The 12,974-nt window shown below is 47.7% G+C and overlaps 1 long non-coding RNA gene across 9 annotated transcripts in view; it reads right to left on the reverse strand.

The window, feature by feature from the left end:
• The window catches only part of LOC105097519 (uncharacterized), a 27,839-nt gene continuing 14,865 nt past the window's right edge, over positions 1 to 12,974 (reverse strand). For 7 of the 9 annotated variants that reach the window (XR_010382313.1, XR_010382311.1, XR_010382312.1 and 4 more), the window contains 3 exons: positions 12,432 to 12,713; positions 6,870 to 7,029; positions 1 to 6,573 (listed from right to left, as the gene is read on the reverse strand). This is a non-coding gene — a long non-coding RNA (uncharacterized LOC105097519). The remainder of the gene's footprint in view (positions 6,574 to 6,869; positions 7,030 to 12,431; positions 12,714 to 12,974) is intronic. The other 2 variants (XR_010382310.1, XR_004138930.2) reach the window with 2 other exon arrangements.

Here is a 12,974-nt window from a genome sequence, read left to right on the forward strand (position 1 = left end):
TTAAAAACAACACTCATTTATTATGTCACAGTTTTGTGGAACAGAAGTTGGGGTGGGCTTACTGGGGTTCTCTACGCAGAATTTCACGAGGCCAAAATTTCGTAAGGTGGACTCTTTCCTGGTAGCTCTGGAAGAATCTGCTGTCAGCGTCACTGAGGTTGTCGGCATAATCTTGTTCCTTGTAGCTGCAGGTCTAATGTCCTCCCATCTCTGCTGGCTCTCAGCAGGCGTTGGGGGTGGTCACCCCGGCTTCTCCAGGCCACTCACGTTCCTTCCTATATGGCCTGTTCACCTTCAAAGACAGTGAGGGGACTTCAGGTCCTTCTCACTGTTTTAATCAAGGGCTCCACTGATAGGGTCAGACTCACCCAGACAATCTCCCCGTCATAAGGTCAATGTACCTGCACTTTCCTTCCATCTACACAATTCCTTCACAACAGTACCTGCATTAGGATTGATCAGATAACCAGAAGAAGAGAATCTTGGAAAGGGATGAACATTGTTAGAATTCCGCCTGCCACACAGGGATTCTTATGAGGAAGGTGAGGAAGTGAAGAAAGGAAAGCCCAGCCAAATGATCTGGGGAAATGCTGGGTTGAGCAGAGTGAAAGTAATTTTGTTGGCTAGGTTTTCACTTCTGGACGTATCAGAGCCATCGACAGACTATGTGACTCTTTGAGTTGTATAATTTCCCAATTATATTGGGCTATGGTGCCCTTTCCTGCTATTGTTATTCCTCTTCACCAAGTTTGGGAAAGAATTATCCAGTTTTTAAAATGAATTTTAGCTCTTTGGATAACAAGGACCCAGGATGCTATATGGGGAATTCCCTGTATCTCTATACCTCAATTTTTGGAGACTTGTGACCTCATACTTCCGAGTTGACTCATTACTGTTAGGTATCCTTCAAGGCACAGTCTGGGATGCCCAGTTATCAAAAGGAGTTAATTCTTTGTGGTCATCCAAGAGGCCTCTGCACTCCTTCCTCCACAGGTGAGGTCCATGGTGTTGTGCCAATGAGGCCACCCCAAGAAGGCTGCAGTTTCCATAACCCAATCCTCTGCCGCAGAACTCAGTTTGCTTTCAGTTAAATCTGAAAGGCCAGAGGACCATACCTACAAAAGCCAGAGGGAAGGGACGGTGAGCATCACTGAAACTGGGCCTCTGTTCATTGCCCTTGTGGTCTGGGCTTCCCTTGACCATGCCCTGAAGCAGAGAGGAATTCCATCTTGGAAGGTACAGACCTCTAGTGAGCACCCCCATCATCCCCTCCCTGGTCCAGGCTAGTACCTCTTTCTGCGGCTGTCTCAGGGCTGCAGCTCAGGCTGGATCTCTGGGCACTCCACAGCTTAACCCTGTCCATTCAGGTTAGGAGCTTTGGTGCAAATTTCACACGATCTCCCCGACATCGATCTCAAAGTATTTATTTTTTTATTTATTTTCAATCCATTTATCTGTGACTCTATGCTTGATGTCAGCTTGTGGTTTGTTTTCCCTGTAAGGGTCCCCCAGCCATCTTTTGGGGAAATAGCAGTAAGTTTCGGGACCTCTAATAAACTGTAACTTCAGATGGAAGGTTGCTCTTGCTGGAGGCGAGCGATTAAACATTTTAATAGCGCAGCAAACTTATCAACAGACTCACAAAAAAGAAAAGGAAGCGATTTTATTCTCTTAGCGTGTTTCAGAGTATTTTACTACTGAGGTCAAATGTCTGTCAAAGATTTCTGAAGCCCAGATTTGACTTTGAACAACCTCAAAAGATTTCTGTAACGCACACTGCATCGTGCCCTATAAACGGCCCAGGATTTTGCCTGAACATGTCTGACTATCCAGTTCAATATCACCATGGCTCCTAAAAGGTTTTTAATATAGATATTAAATATATCCATATCATCACTTCAGTGAGCGCATGAGCTGTGCTTTTTCCTCTGGGGTCTTCCGAGCTATTTGCTGCTGACATACACTATTAAAAATAAACCTACCCCGAGGAACTAGTCATTTTACACAGTATTAGGACTAATGTTATCATTTAAGTAGCTCCAGAGATTTGCCAAGTACAGAGGCCCCAGATAACGATGGAAACATGATCGTGTGAGATAATCTTCTGTGCGGAAATGACTTTCATCATCTGTAGTATGTCGTTTAAAAGATGCTTATTTAAGACTTATACTATTGAACGAATATTGATGCCTTCAACAAGAATAAAAAACATCAATGCCACAGTTAGATAAAGGATCAGAATCACTTCCGGGGCTTGGGACTGGACCGGGTCTGAAATACCCCCAGCATCCGTGTAGTGATTAGGGAAGAAGGGTGGAAAGGGAGGAAAGAGATCCACCTCAGTTTCTCTCCCCAGCCTTGTGGGAACACACAGACACTGGCAAGTACAAGTTTAAGAACTCTGCACCATAACCTTATAAAGAAGGTATGGTTTTTATCCCCCTTTTAGAGATGAGGCAAACTGAGGTTCAGTCAGTTTTCTTAAACTGAAGTTCAAACAAGGTTTGAACCACTTCTAAGATATGGCAAGGCCAAGATTTGAATGGTTCTGACACCAAAGTCCACCTGCCCTATACAAGTATTGTTCTCAACATTTGTAGAGGGACAAGGACTCTGACAGCCATCTCTTCGCTGCCCATAGGGCAGAGACATAAATTTAGAATGTGATTCAACATTGATTCATCCATTGATTCAGACAACCAACGACTATTTCTCGAGCATCTACAATGCACTAGGCACCGTGCTAGGCACAAGGCATCCAGAAATGAAAATGGCCTAGGTCCCAACCCCAAGACAAAAGTCGGAGGTCCACATGCAGAATCTTGTAACTGGGTAGAGGTTGGATGCCCACCGTGAATGTCTGCACAGCTTGGTAAAAGTCAGTGCCCATGTCGTCTGCCTGCACTGCTCTGAGTAATTTCAACAGGCTGGATGGGAGCCAGGTCCTCTTCAACCCATCTTCAACCCATGACTTCAGGCTTGGAGCTCCCAAGAGATGCATTACTCTATATACATAACTAGCTTCTGTTGTTGGCTGTTAGACACCATGACATCTATTCACTGCCTCTTCGATCCTCTAATAGCCCAGGAAAGTAGGCAAATATTAGTCCATTTTAAATATGAGAAAACTGAGGCTCAGAGACGTGAAGTGATTTATCCAAGAGCACACAGATGGATGGATATGGTGGAGTGAGGACCTGGGCCTGACCGTTGACACTCTTCCCCCTCCCACAAACCCATTACAAAGGACATTACCCGAGAGCTTGAAGCTTGCCAGGTCCTTTCAAGTAGTTACTGATATGAAACCCATTTTAGGGTGAGGGGCCTGAGGCACAGAGAGGTACGTCACTTGCCCAGGTTCACCCCACCAGGAAGAAGCAGACACACAACGTAAACCCAGGCCTTCTGACTCCTGACACCAAACTTCCAGGCTCCCCTCACAGGGTGGTTCCCCTTGAAAAAGGCAATCAGGTCTTAGTCATGATTTGCCAGGTCCTCTTTGGTCAGGATGCTCCTACTCTGGGAAACAGAACCCTTACTAAAGGCAAAACATCAGAGAGGAAGTCTCTTCTGGTCCCTCTTTTCCTCACTTGCTCCCAGATGCTAAGAATCCTGCAGCCTCGCCAGGTCTGGGGCTACTGAAAGAACTTTTTTTCAGAAAAGTGTGGGGATCTATTTTGACATGAAGAAGAACAATACTTTCCATGAGCGGTTCAGCGTAGGGGAGAAAAGGCGTTGCAGAGAGGGCACCAGCGCTGGTTCTGGGGAAGGCGTGGACTAGTGATGGGGTCGGTCCCTGGTTAAGCTGCACGGCTGGTCTGATGGGATTTGGCAAATGCCAGCCCCACCCCACCCCCATCTCCCCTGCTAGTCATTTTTACCTGCTGCATTTGCATATACATATGATATCTGTTATCCTAATTATATCTATTTCCCCAGGTACAGACAGACATACCCCGGAGTTGGGGTGCCCATTAGCAGATCATATGGGCCTCTGCAGCTGTGTTTTGATTAGCAGAAAAGGCTCTTTGGCATCGGAGAACTGAAATCACCTCTTAGGGCGTGACAAGCACAGCCGAGCGTCTCACAAGTGAAAATAGGAGGTTTCTCAAAAGCAGGAGCAAGAACAACCACAAAGAATTAAAAGGAGAATAACCTTTAATGGTTTTGACTGTGAAATCTCAGCCGCGCTGAAGGCCCGCCACCCATCAGGCACAGGACCTCTCCGGGCTGAGCCAGATTCACCCCCAGACCTGCTTTTGGGGGGAAAGGGCAGGCAGTGGGGGCCCCCAGAGGGAGCCCAACCCACCATTTTTCCAGGCTGGGCTCCATTGGTGGGGGTGGGGGGAGGCCACGAAAGTGAAGAGGCCAAGGATGGTTGGAGAAGGGATCAGCCACTTACCTCAACTGATAGGCAAAGTATATGCAAATTATTATGCAAATCACCCAAGCCCTCCTGTAGACCTGGAGGCTCCAGGCACTCCTTTTCGGAGCCATGCATGTAGGTATTTTCAAGTTTGCTCGCTGTCCACGCTCTTGCAGTTTCCTTGGGAGAGTCTTGCTTAATATTACAAACGTGGCTTATGGGTCGGTCCCTTAGCTGTTCAGGGTGTGAAGGCTTTGGAATACAAGGTATGTTCACAAGTTCTCTCCTATTTGACCCTTGACGACTCTATAAATGAGCTTGAGCTGGGGTTTCGTGACCCCAGTGGTACTGAGCCTAAAGGCATTAATGGGCTTGCCTAACGTCCAGCAGCCCAGCAGCCAGGCTGTGCAGTGAACCCTGCCTTGAACCCCGGTGCCGTAACTTGATTCTTGGGCTTCTCGCTCGTCATTTCCCTGATTTAAATATTACACAGCAGAACGGTGGAGGAAGGGCAAGGCAAGGAACATCAGGAGAGGGGATTCTCAGTTTCCTTCTCTCCCCTTCCAAGACAGTGGCAAGGTGTCTCACCAGAAAAGGCCAGGTCGGAGAGGGGAGCCAGGCTTTGTGGACTGGAAATGCTTCTCCAGGGATGATGAGGTATTCCCAGGTACGTGTGGTTGACAGTTACTCATTAATTCTTTCTTTCCTTCAACAAATATTTATTGAGGACCTACTATATGCCAGGCATTGTTCTCAGCAGCCTGGGTCAGCTGGAGGCTGATCAGTATCAGCTGTGCTAAGGGTGATGACGAAGGAAAAGAGACGGGCTGAGACCCACCCAGGGAGACAGGCTAGTCTCAGGAAGAGCACCTGAGCCAAGAACCCTCATGGAGCTTGAGCCAGCCCTGCAAGTGTGGAGGGGGGGAGCTATCCTACAGGGGTGTATAACGCAGAGATTCAGAAGGGGAAAGGCTGAGTTTGAGAACCAGAAAGGAGGTGGGCCTGGCTGCAGTTGGCTGGGGCTGCCTGGAGCAAGGTTGGAAAGGGCAGATGCTAGAGATGAGTTTGGGAAGGGAAGAAGGAAGGAGCCCAGGGGAGCCTCTGAGTTTTTCTAAAGGTAGTTTTAAGCTACCCCCAAATTGGTGGCTTACAAACACTTTTTTAAAAAAAATTAAATAGATTAAAATCATATAATATTTTTTATGTAGTCATTCTCAAATTTTAGCGTATACCAGAATCACAACCAGAACTTATGATCCAGCCTCTCTTTGAGGGGGTGTGGGGCTAAGAACCTGCATTTCTAATGACTTCCCAGGTGCCTGCTGCCGCTGGTTCAGGACCGCATGTGGGGAACCATCGTGTTAAGAATGCATCACCTAACACCTGCACCCCAATGTTCATAGCAGCACTATTTACAATAGCCAAGACATGGAGACAGCCTAAATGTCCATTGACAGATGACTGGATAAAGAAGATGTGGTATATTTATACAATGGAATACTACTCAGCCATAAAAACTGACAACATAACGCCATTTGCAGCAACATGGATGCTCCTGGAGAATGTCATTCTAAGTGAAGTAAGCCAGAAAGAGAAAGAAAAATACCATATGAGATCGCTCATATGTGGAATCTAAAACAAACAAACAAACAGAGCATAAATACAAAACAGAAATAGACTCATAGACATAGAATACAAGCTTGTGGTTGCCAAGGGGGCGGAGAGTGGGAAGGGATAGACAGGATTTCAAAATTGTAGAATATTTAAACAAGATTATACTGTATAGCACAGGGAAATATGCACAAGATCTTATGGTAGCTCACAGAGAAAAAAAATTGTGACAATGAATATATATATGTTCATGTATAACTGAAAAATTGTGCTCTACACTGGAATTTGACACAACATTGTAAAATGATTATAAATCAATAAAAAATGTTAAAAAAAAAAAAAAAAAAAAAAAAAGAACGTGTCACCAGAGGAAGGGCAAGCTTTTGTTTTCGGAAACCCTTGTTTCAGTAAGACACATGTTAATGTGTACTAGAATCCTGGTGTAAAATGTATTTTTTAAGAGTGGGTCATGTTCGAAAAAGTTTCAAGCTCCTGAATTAAAGACATCGGACCTCTCTCTAGAAGAGAAATCATCATCCTTTAATGTTCTGCAGGCTCTACGGGAAATCTTGTGAGTTCAATAAAAACGAATACACCTGCAAATATATGAATGAAAAATGAAAGAAAACCCAGCTGGCATAGGAAATAAGATTCTCCTATTCATAACCTTACTTTGGCCTTCATTTCTCCTACTGAACCTTCTAAAATGTTGTGCGGCACTTGGCGTAGAGCCCGGAATCATGCTGGCCCCTGGGCTTCCTGGCTTCTGACTCCCGTACTCAGCTCTCTGGCCACTGTGACCCTGCTTTCCTGCCCTGGTACCACCTCCACGCTGCCGCTGTTCTCCGGAAGGCCCCTCAGCATTCAGTCCTTAAGATGCAAATCCACTCACCTGTGGTGTCCCGTGGCTTGGATGGTTTTCTACACATACCCACGGAATGGTTTCCTCTGTACCATAGCCTTGCTTCTCCTGTGAGTGCACTGGCTCCAGCTTGAAGGTGAGTCCCAATTTCCAACAAACAATGTGTCTGCATCCTGTTTATACTGCAGCTCTGTAGTAAAAAGCATTTATTAGCTAGAGAAAGACATAAACTGGATCACAGGTATCAGTATGATGAATATATTGACTGACCTGTGTCTTTATTATAAGTAAAAGTGAGTTAAACTTATACACATTTATGGCTATTTAAATGTATTGTCATTCCCCTGGTGGACCATGGTCAGCTCCCCAGTAGCCGAACCTCCTCTCTGTCCTCTTGGAGAGGCCATGCACTTTGGGGTTTGACTCCAGCTTCAGGGATAGGTCTGAGGTTAATCACATCCAGCATGTGGTTTACTAGTGGTCACGTGAGCTGACTCTGGTCAATGAGACCAAGGGAGAGATTTGCTGGAGGCTTCTGATAAAGTTCTTTCATGCACTTTACAGAGAGAAGGAATAGGAAAGTCTACTGCCACTTTCCCCAGTGGGACAGGAGCGAGGAAGCCAGGGGTCCAGATGCCTGTGTTTGCCACCCTGCGGCCACGTGCAAGAGGCTGGCCCAGGTCCCTGATGTCATGGCTGAGGTGCGGGATTAACCAGTGCTGGATATGGAGGCTAAGAAATGTCCTTACTGTTAGGTCAGTCTGAGACGAATATCGTGTTACCATCAGCTGAGTTCATCCTAACGGGTGTGGTCCCTAATGAAACGCAGAGCCGCTTAGCGGTGAAGTGCTTAATGTCTGGACTCTGAGAATTCAGAGTGCAAATCCCAGCTCTGCCCCTTGATGCCTGTGTGAAATTGGGCAATCTACCCAGACCTTCTGAGCATCAGTTACATTCATCTGTACAACGAGGCCCCTGATGTTACTGTGGGGGTTATCTGCCAATGTGGGCTGGCTGGAAACCCCGACATTCACCTCCTTTGGGGGAATCCCCCAGTGGTGTGTAGTGTTCGTGAAAGAGAGAGCCTCCCTAGTATTCCTCATGCGTAGCAGGCAAGATCTTCTTTTTCCTGCCCTGGTCCAGCCACATGGCAGGTCTTGATGCAAAAACTCAGCAAATCCAGATTGAATGTCCAGGGCGGGGAGAGGATTGGAAGTTAACGGTGATTGGAGCAGCACAGGTGACACACAGAACAGCTTTCTCCTGCCGCCTGGCCCTCTGGGGTTCACTGGGCCCCTGCCCTTTCCATAGCCTTGAGTTCCAGCCTCTGACAATTACCATGAGGCCAAATACCTCAAGGTGCAATGATTATCACTTATATTGGTAGCCGCCAATATCCTTCCAATAAACCCCCTCCTGGAACAGCGAGTCAGCCTGGGTTGCTTGCAGCCAAGAAGGCTGCCAGATAAAAAGGGCCTCCTTTATAAGGCTGTTGTGAAGCTTAACTGAAATTGCACTTGTAAAGCATCACACTGAATGCCTGGTTCAGGACACGTCAGCTATTGAGATTCTTACAGACCCATGAAGGGATGATCTGAGTTAAATACAGGGTTTCAATTGACCAGAAAGGGTACATAGAATCCCAGTTGCCGAATTGGCAACTTTCCCCTCCATAGCCAGACGCTGGCTGCTTTGGGTCTGCTGTTTGCCATCTTCACCGTGAACTGACAACGTTTGGTGAGCACAACAGAAGGCAGGCACAGATCATCCAAGAGCCACACCAAACAAACAAGAATACTGAGTGATGATTCTGGCAACAGATTCTCCTTCTTCGCCGTGGGATGCTAGCCCTAACGTGAATATCACTTCACAGGCTGGGGGGACACAGCCAAAGGGCAGCGTTCAGAAGACCTAGTGGTGGAGGGACAAGGGCTCAGAGGCAGAGGTCCAAGATCAGCTCCGGAGTCCAGACAGCTGCCCCAGGGACATGTTCCGTAACCACCGGCCTCTTTATCACCACGCACACTTTGAAGTGGTTGAACCTGCTTTTTACTTGACAGGTCAGATGTGACAGGCATGTGGCTGAACCTTGTCATTTGGTGCCTTCCAGACACCAGTGCCATCGACAACATCGTCATCAACAGCATCTTTGCCGTCTTCCTAACATTTATTGAGCTATTATTAAACCCCGGGGACGGCTACACGTTTCCTGAACACTACTTCCTTTAGCCCTTGCAACAACCTTAGGAGCACAGCTACTATTATTGTGAGTAATAAACAGATGCTTAGAGAACTTGGGTGATTTGCCCAAGGTCACAGAGCTAACAAGTGATGGAGACAGAATTCACCGCTGGGTTTGGCCACGCCCTTAACCACTCAGCCCCCTGGACACCCCTCTTCCCACATTCACACTCATACATTTGGACTCAAGTTTCAGCCTGGCTTCTTCTCCACAGACCTTCCTCTGCAGCTGTAGCAGCCACAGAAGAGAACTTCTGCTAAAACCTTTGTGGTTTTTATTTGGAAGATGGGTTATATGCCCTGGTCAGGGCTTGTGCTGGATCCCATCTCCTCTCCATTACAAACTTTTATGTCCGTGCCCTAAAAATGGCCCCTTGGCGCCGACGGCGATACATTGATCATGGCCATTTAATCTCACGTGCAAAGGCAGAGGTTTGGGGACACACTCTTTTCTGCGAGTTTGGGCTGCAGGCTCTGGGCTTGTAAATCTCCCCTGGCACACCGGTGCTGGGGTTGCAAAGGAGAAGCATTATTTATGAATGGGATTCTCTGGCATTCTGCCCCAGATTAATTGCTTTCAATCCTATTTAACAGAGGTCCAATGTGTCAATGGCGGGAAAATGAATCACAGCCACACCACTTCGATGAGGGAAAAAAATCCAAAGAGGCATGCATCTTTCTGAAAGGTCATTGTGCAGGCAGGCCGGGCGGGTCCCTGTTGGGGCACAGAATGGTGATCCGAAGGGAACTATTAGGTACACGGACACCCAAGGCAGGGGGTTGGGTGGGGCTGGGCACTGCAGCTCCTGACTTTTTTCTTCTCTTCCCTTGTTCCAAGGAGGCAACAGCCCAGCCGATCAATAAGATGAGTTGACGGAGGTGCCTGAAGCACAGCCATTTCTCAGGCGGGACATGAATGGCATCTATCACTAGCAGTGAAAAGCCCCTAAGACAGGATGGAGGCTGTTCCCGTCGCCCGCCTATATATTCTTCTCTGATAAACATAACCCCACAAGCTCACCGTGAAGAAACCATTTCCAGGAGGCATTGTGCCACCCGTTCATCTTTCCAATGGACATTTTCTTGTGTTGTTCCTCAGCCTTTTCCAGGCTCGTGGCCACTGGCCGGGCCACCTCTAAGGTCTAAGGACCTCCCCTCCCCCATTTTATTCCTGTGGGTCGTGTTGAGGGAGCAGATCTCCCAGGGAATGCCGGTGGAGGGTTGGTGGTGGCTCCTGGCTCCCGGGGAGGTGTTGCAGAGACCCACGTGCTGTTGAGAGGCATTCCAAATTAAATGACTCCAGGGAGGCCACACCTCATCAGGCCTTCCTCAGTTCTTGGAGAGGAAAAAGCATTATGCTGCCAGAGTCATTGCCTAACATGCTTTTTTTCCCCCCTCTTCTTTCTTTAAAAAAAAAAAGAGTCTGGGTATTGCAGCCAAGGTGAGTCAAGGGTTCTGCCTCCTCAACCTGGGGCAGATATCCCTTGCTGGGCTTGGTCAGAGCGAAGTGGGAAGCAGCCAAGAGTGCCAGGACCTAGTTCTGAAATAGACAACACAGGCACACGCCCACTGGGGCCCTTTTCTCCCTTCCTCCCTATACATATTGAATGGGAAAACAAAATCACTGCATCCACACATCCTCACTGTAAAGGGCAGAAGGTAGGGTGTGTGAATGGCAAGGAAGGTCTCACTGGCCTCAGTTTGAACCCATAGCATGAAGAGGTTATAGGCCTTAAAAGTTAGGAACATAGCATAATGAGATCATCCCACTCCAAAGTCAGCTTAGAGACCTGTAGAACATTCACAGGTCACACTGAAGAAAGTATTTCCTAGAGGAAACTCTATCTAATCCAGAACTTCTCAGCCCGAGCACCATGCCATCGTAAACCCCATATGACTATTAGTTGTGGGGGACTGTCCTATGCATTGTAGGATGTTTAGTGGCATCTGTTGTCTCTACTCACTACATGACAGTAGCACCCTCCCTGCCTCCCACCCCAAGGCATAGCAACCAAAAATGTCTGCCAAATGTCCCCAGGGGCGGAAACTACCCCGAGGGGAAAACACTGCTCCAAGCAAAGGTACAGAGGTGGGAATGAGCCTGGTATGTCCAGCATTTAGAGAGCGACATTCCAGAGCTGCTCAATTAACACCCATGTCATCGAGTTGCCAAGCGAACTAAAAGAAATGGGAAGGAGTTCATGACACAACCTTCATCAGCTCCCTTTTCTGGAGGGCCTCTCACGTGCCAAGCTTGTGCCGAGAGCTCAGCACACACCACGCCTGACAAGTATTAGCGGTTATTAATCCCAGTGCCACGCACGGGTGACTCAGAGCAACGGGCAGCCAGAGGCATCCCTTTTGCCAAATATGGCCAATGTGGGATCCCGTGGCCAGGACGCATTCCCTGCTGCACAAGGAGAAAGAGCGTTGCTTTCGGCCTCTTCATGGATGTGGCATTGAACTGGGGATCTTTCTGGAACCAGGATGAGCTAGAGAACTGAGCCAGCTCCTACTGGAAGATCACTGGCCCAGGGAACCCCTTACCCATCTGACCCCCACCTCACATGACTTGGGCATTTGCTGGCCACTTACTTATGCCGCTCTACCCCAAGAGTTGTCCAGGACCTATGGCATCTGCGTCACCCAGGAGCTCGTTAGAAATTCAGAATCTCAGGCCCCAGCCCTGACCTTCCAATGCAGAATGTGCATTCTAATAAGATCCCCAGGTGACTTCTGAATGCACTAAAGTTGAGACACCGCTTTATCAAAACAGTACAAGGCTGCGAGCATCTGTCAGCATTTCCAAGTGTGAACAGATGCACTGCAACAGCTTTCTCTCGCTAGATTCATGCATTTAACAATATGAATTGAATGCTTGCCAGGTGTCCTGCCCTAGTGTAGCCCATAGTCTGGCGGCCCCTCACCACCCCCCACCCCAGGCAGGTGACTACAGAGGACGTCCTTCAGGTCACACAGCAGGGAAATGAAGCTCCAAGAGACTTGGGGCAAATCCTGCTGATAATAACCAGAGCACGTCTAAGAGCTCAGACATCCTTTTCCCAAATCCTGGTGGCTTCTACTGCACCCATACGACTTTTCAGCTACAATCATGAGGGCAAAAAAGAGGAAACAGAAGTTTCTGCCACTGAGTCATAAGAAGGCAGGACTGGGGGCTGGGAGGTCACAGAGACCGACCCCCAGCTTCAGCTATGAACTCATCTAGAACCAGAGACAGTTTAACTCACTGGGGTGGATTGGCTTTGCTCAAAGCACTTCACCAGTTCATCAGTTCCAAATCAAAGGTGTTTAAAGAACACCCATTAAAAAAATACAAAGCAACCACAGCACCTGAGATTTTAATCAGCCTGAACCCTCAAGCTGTATCTTCCGATCCTTTTAACTCGAGATGGCGGTCCAGATTATGTCCACCCGGTGAACTCCAAAATCCCAGCCCAAGTCCTTTTCTCATTTGGGCTTCCTAAAACTTGAAATCGTTTTTGTTGTCATTTAGCTCCATTTAGTGTAGTTTCGTTTTCTCATAAAGATGTCATGAGACCTGGTTTTAGGCATCCAGCAGCTCCAAAGCTTTTTGGTGCCAGAGAAATTACTCGAGAGCCTCAGTTTTCTCATCTGTAAAATGGGAAAATGAAAAATAACTTCAGAGAGTTCCTGGGGGTGTCCAGCGGGCTAACATGTGCACTGTACTCAGCCCCAGCCTGAGTCCTGGCATGTAAGCAGCAAATAACAGCTCCCTTCTCCCTCCCTGTTTTTCTGAGAACATCCCAGGGGGCTGCTGAGGGCTGACGGCATCTGATGAATCCTCTGAGGGGTTCTCCAACACATCAGGATGAGCTGCTCAGAGCACAAAGGAGGTAGAGCCCGATTCAAACA

This window comes from Camelus dromedarius, chromosome 9 (genome assembly GCF_036321535.1).
Source record: "Camelus dromedarius isolate mCamDro1 chromosome 9, mCamDro1.pat, whole genome shotgun sequence".
NCBI classification, from domain to species: Eukaryota; Metazoa; Chordata; class Mammalia; order Artiodactyla; family Camelidae; genus Camelus; species Camelus dromedarius.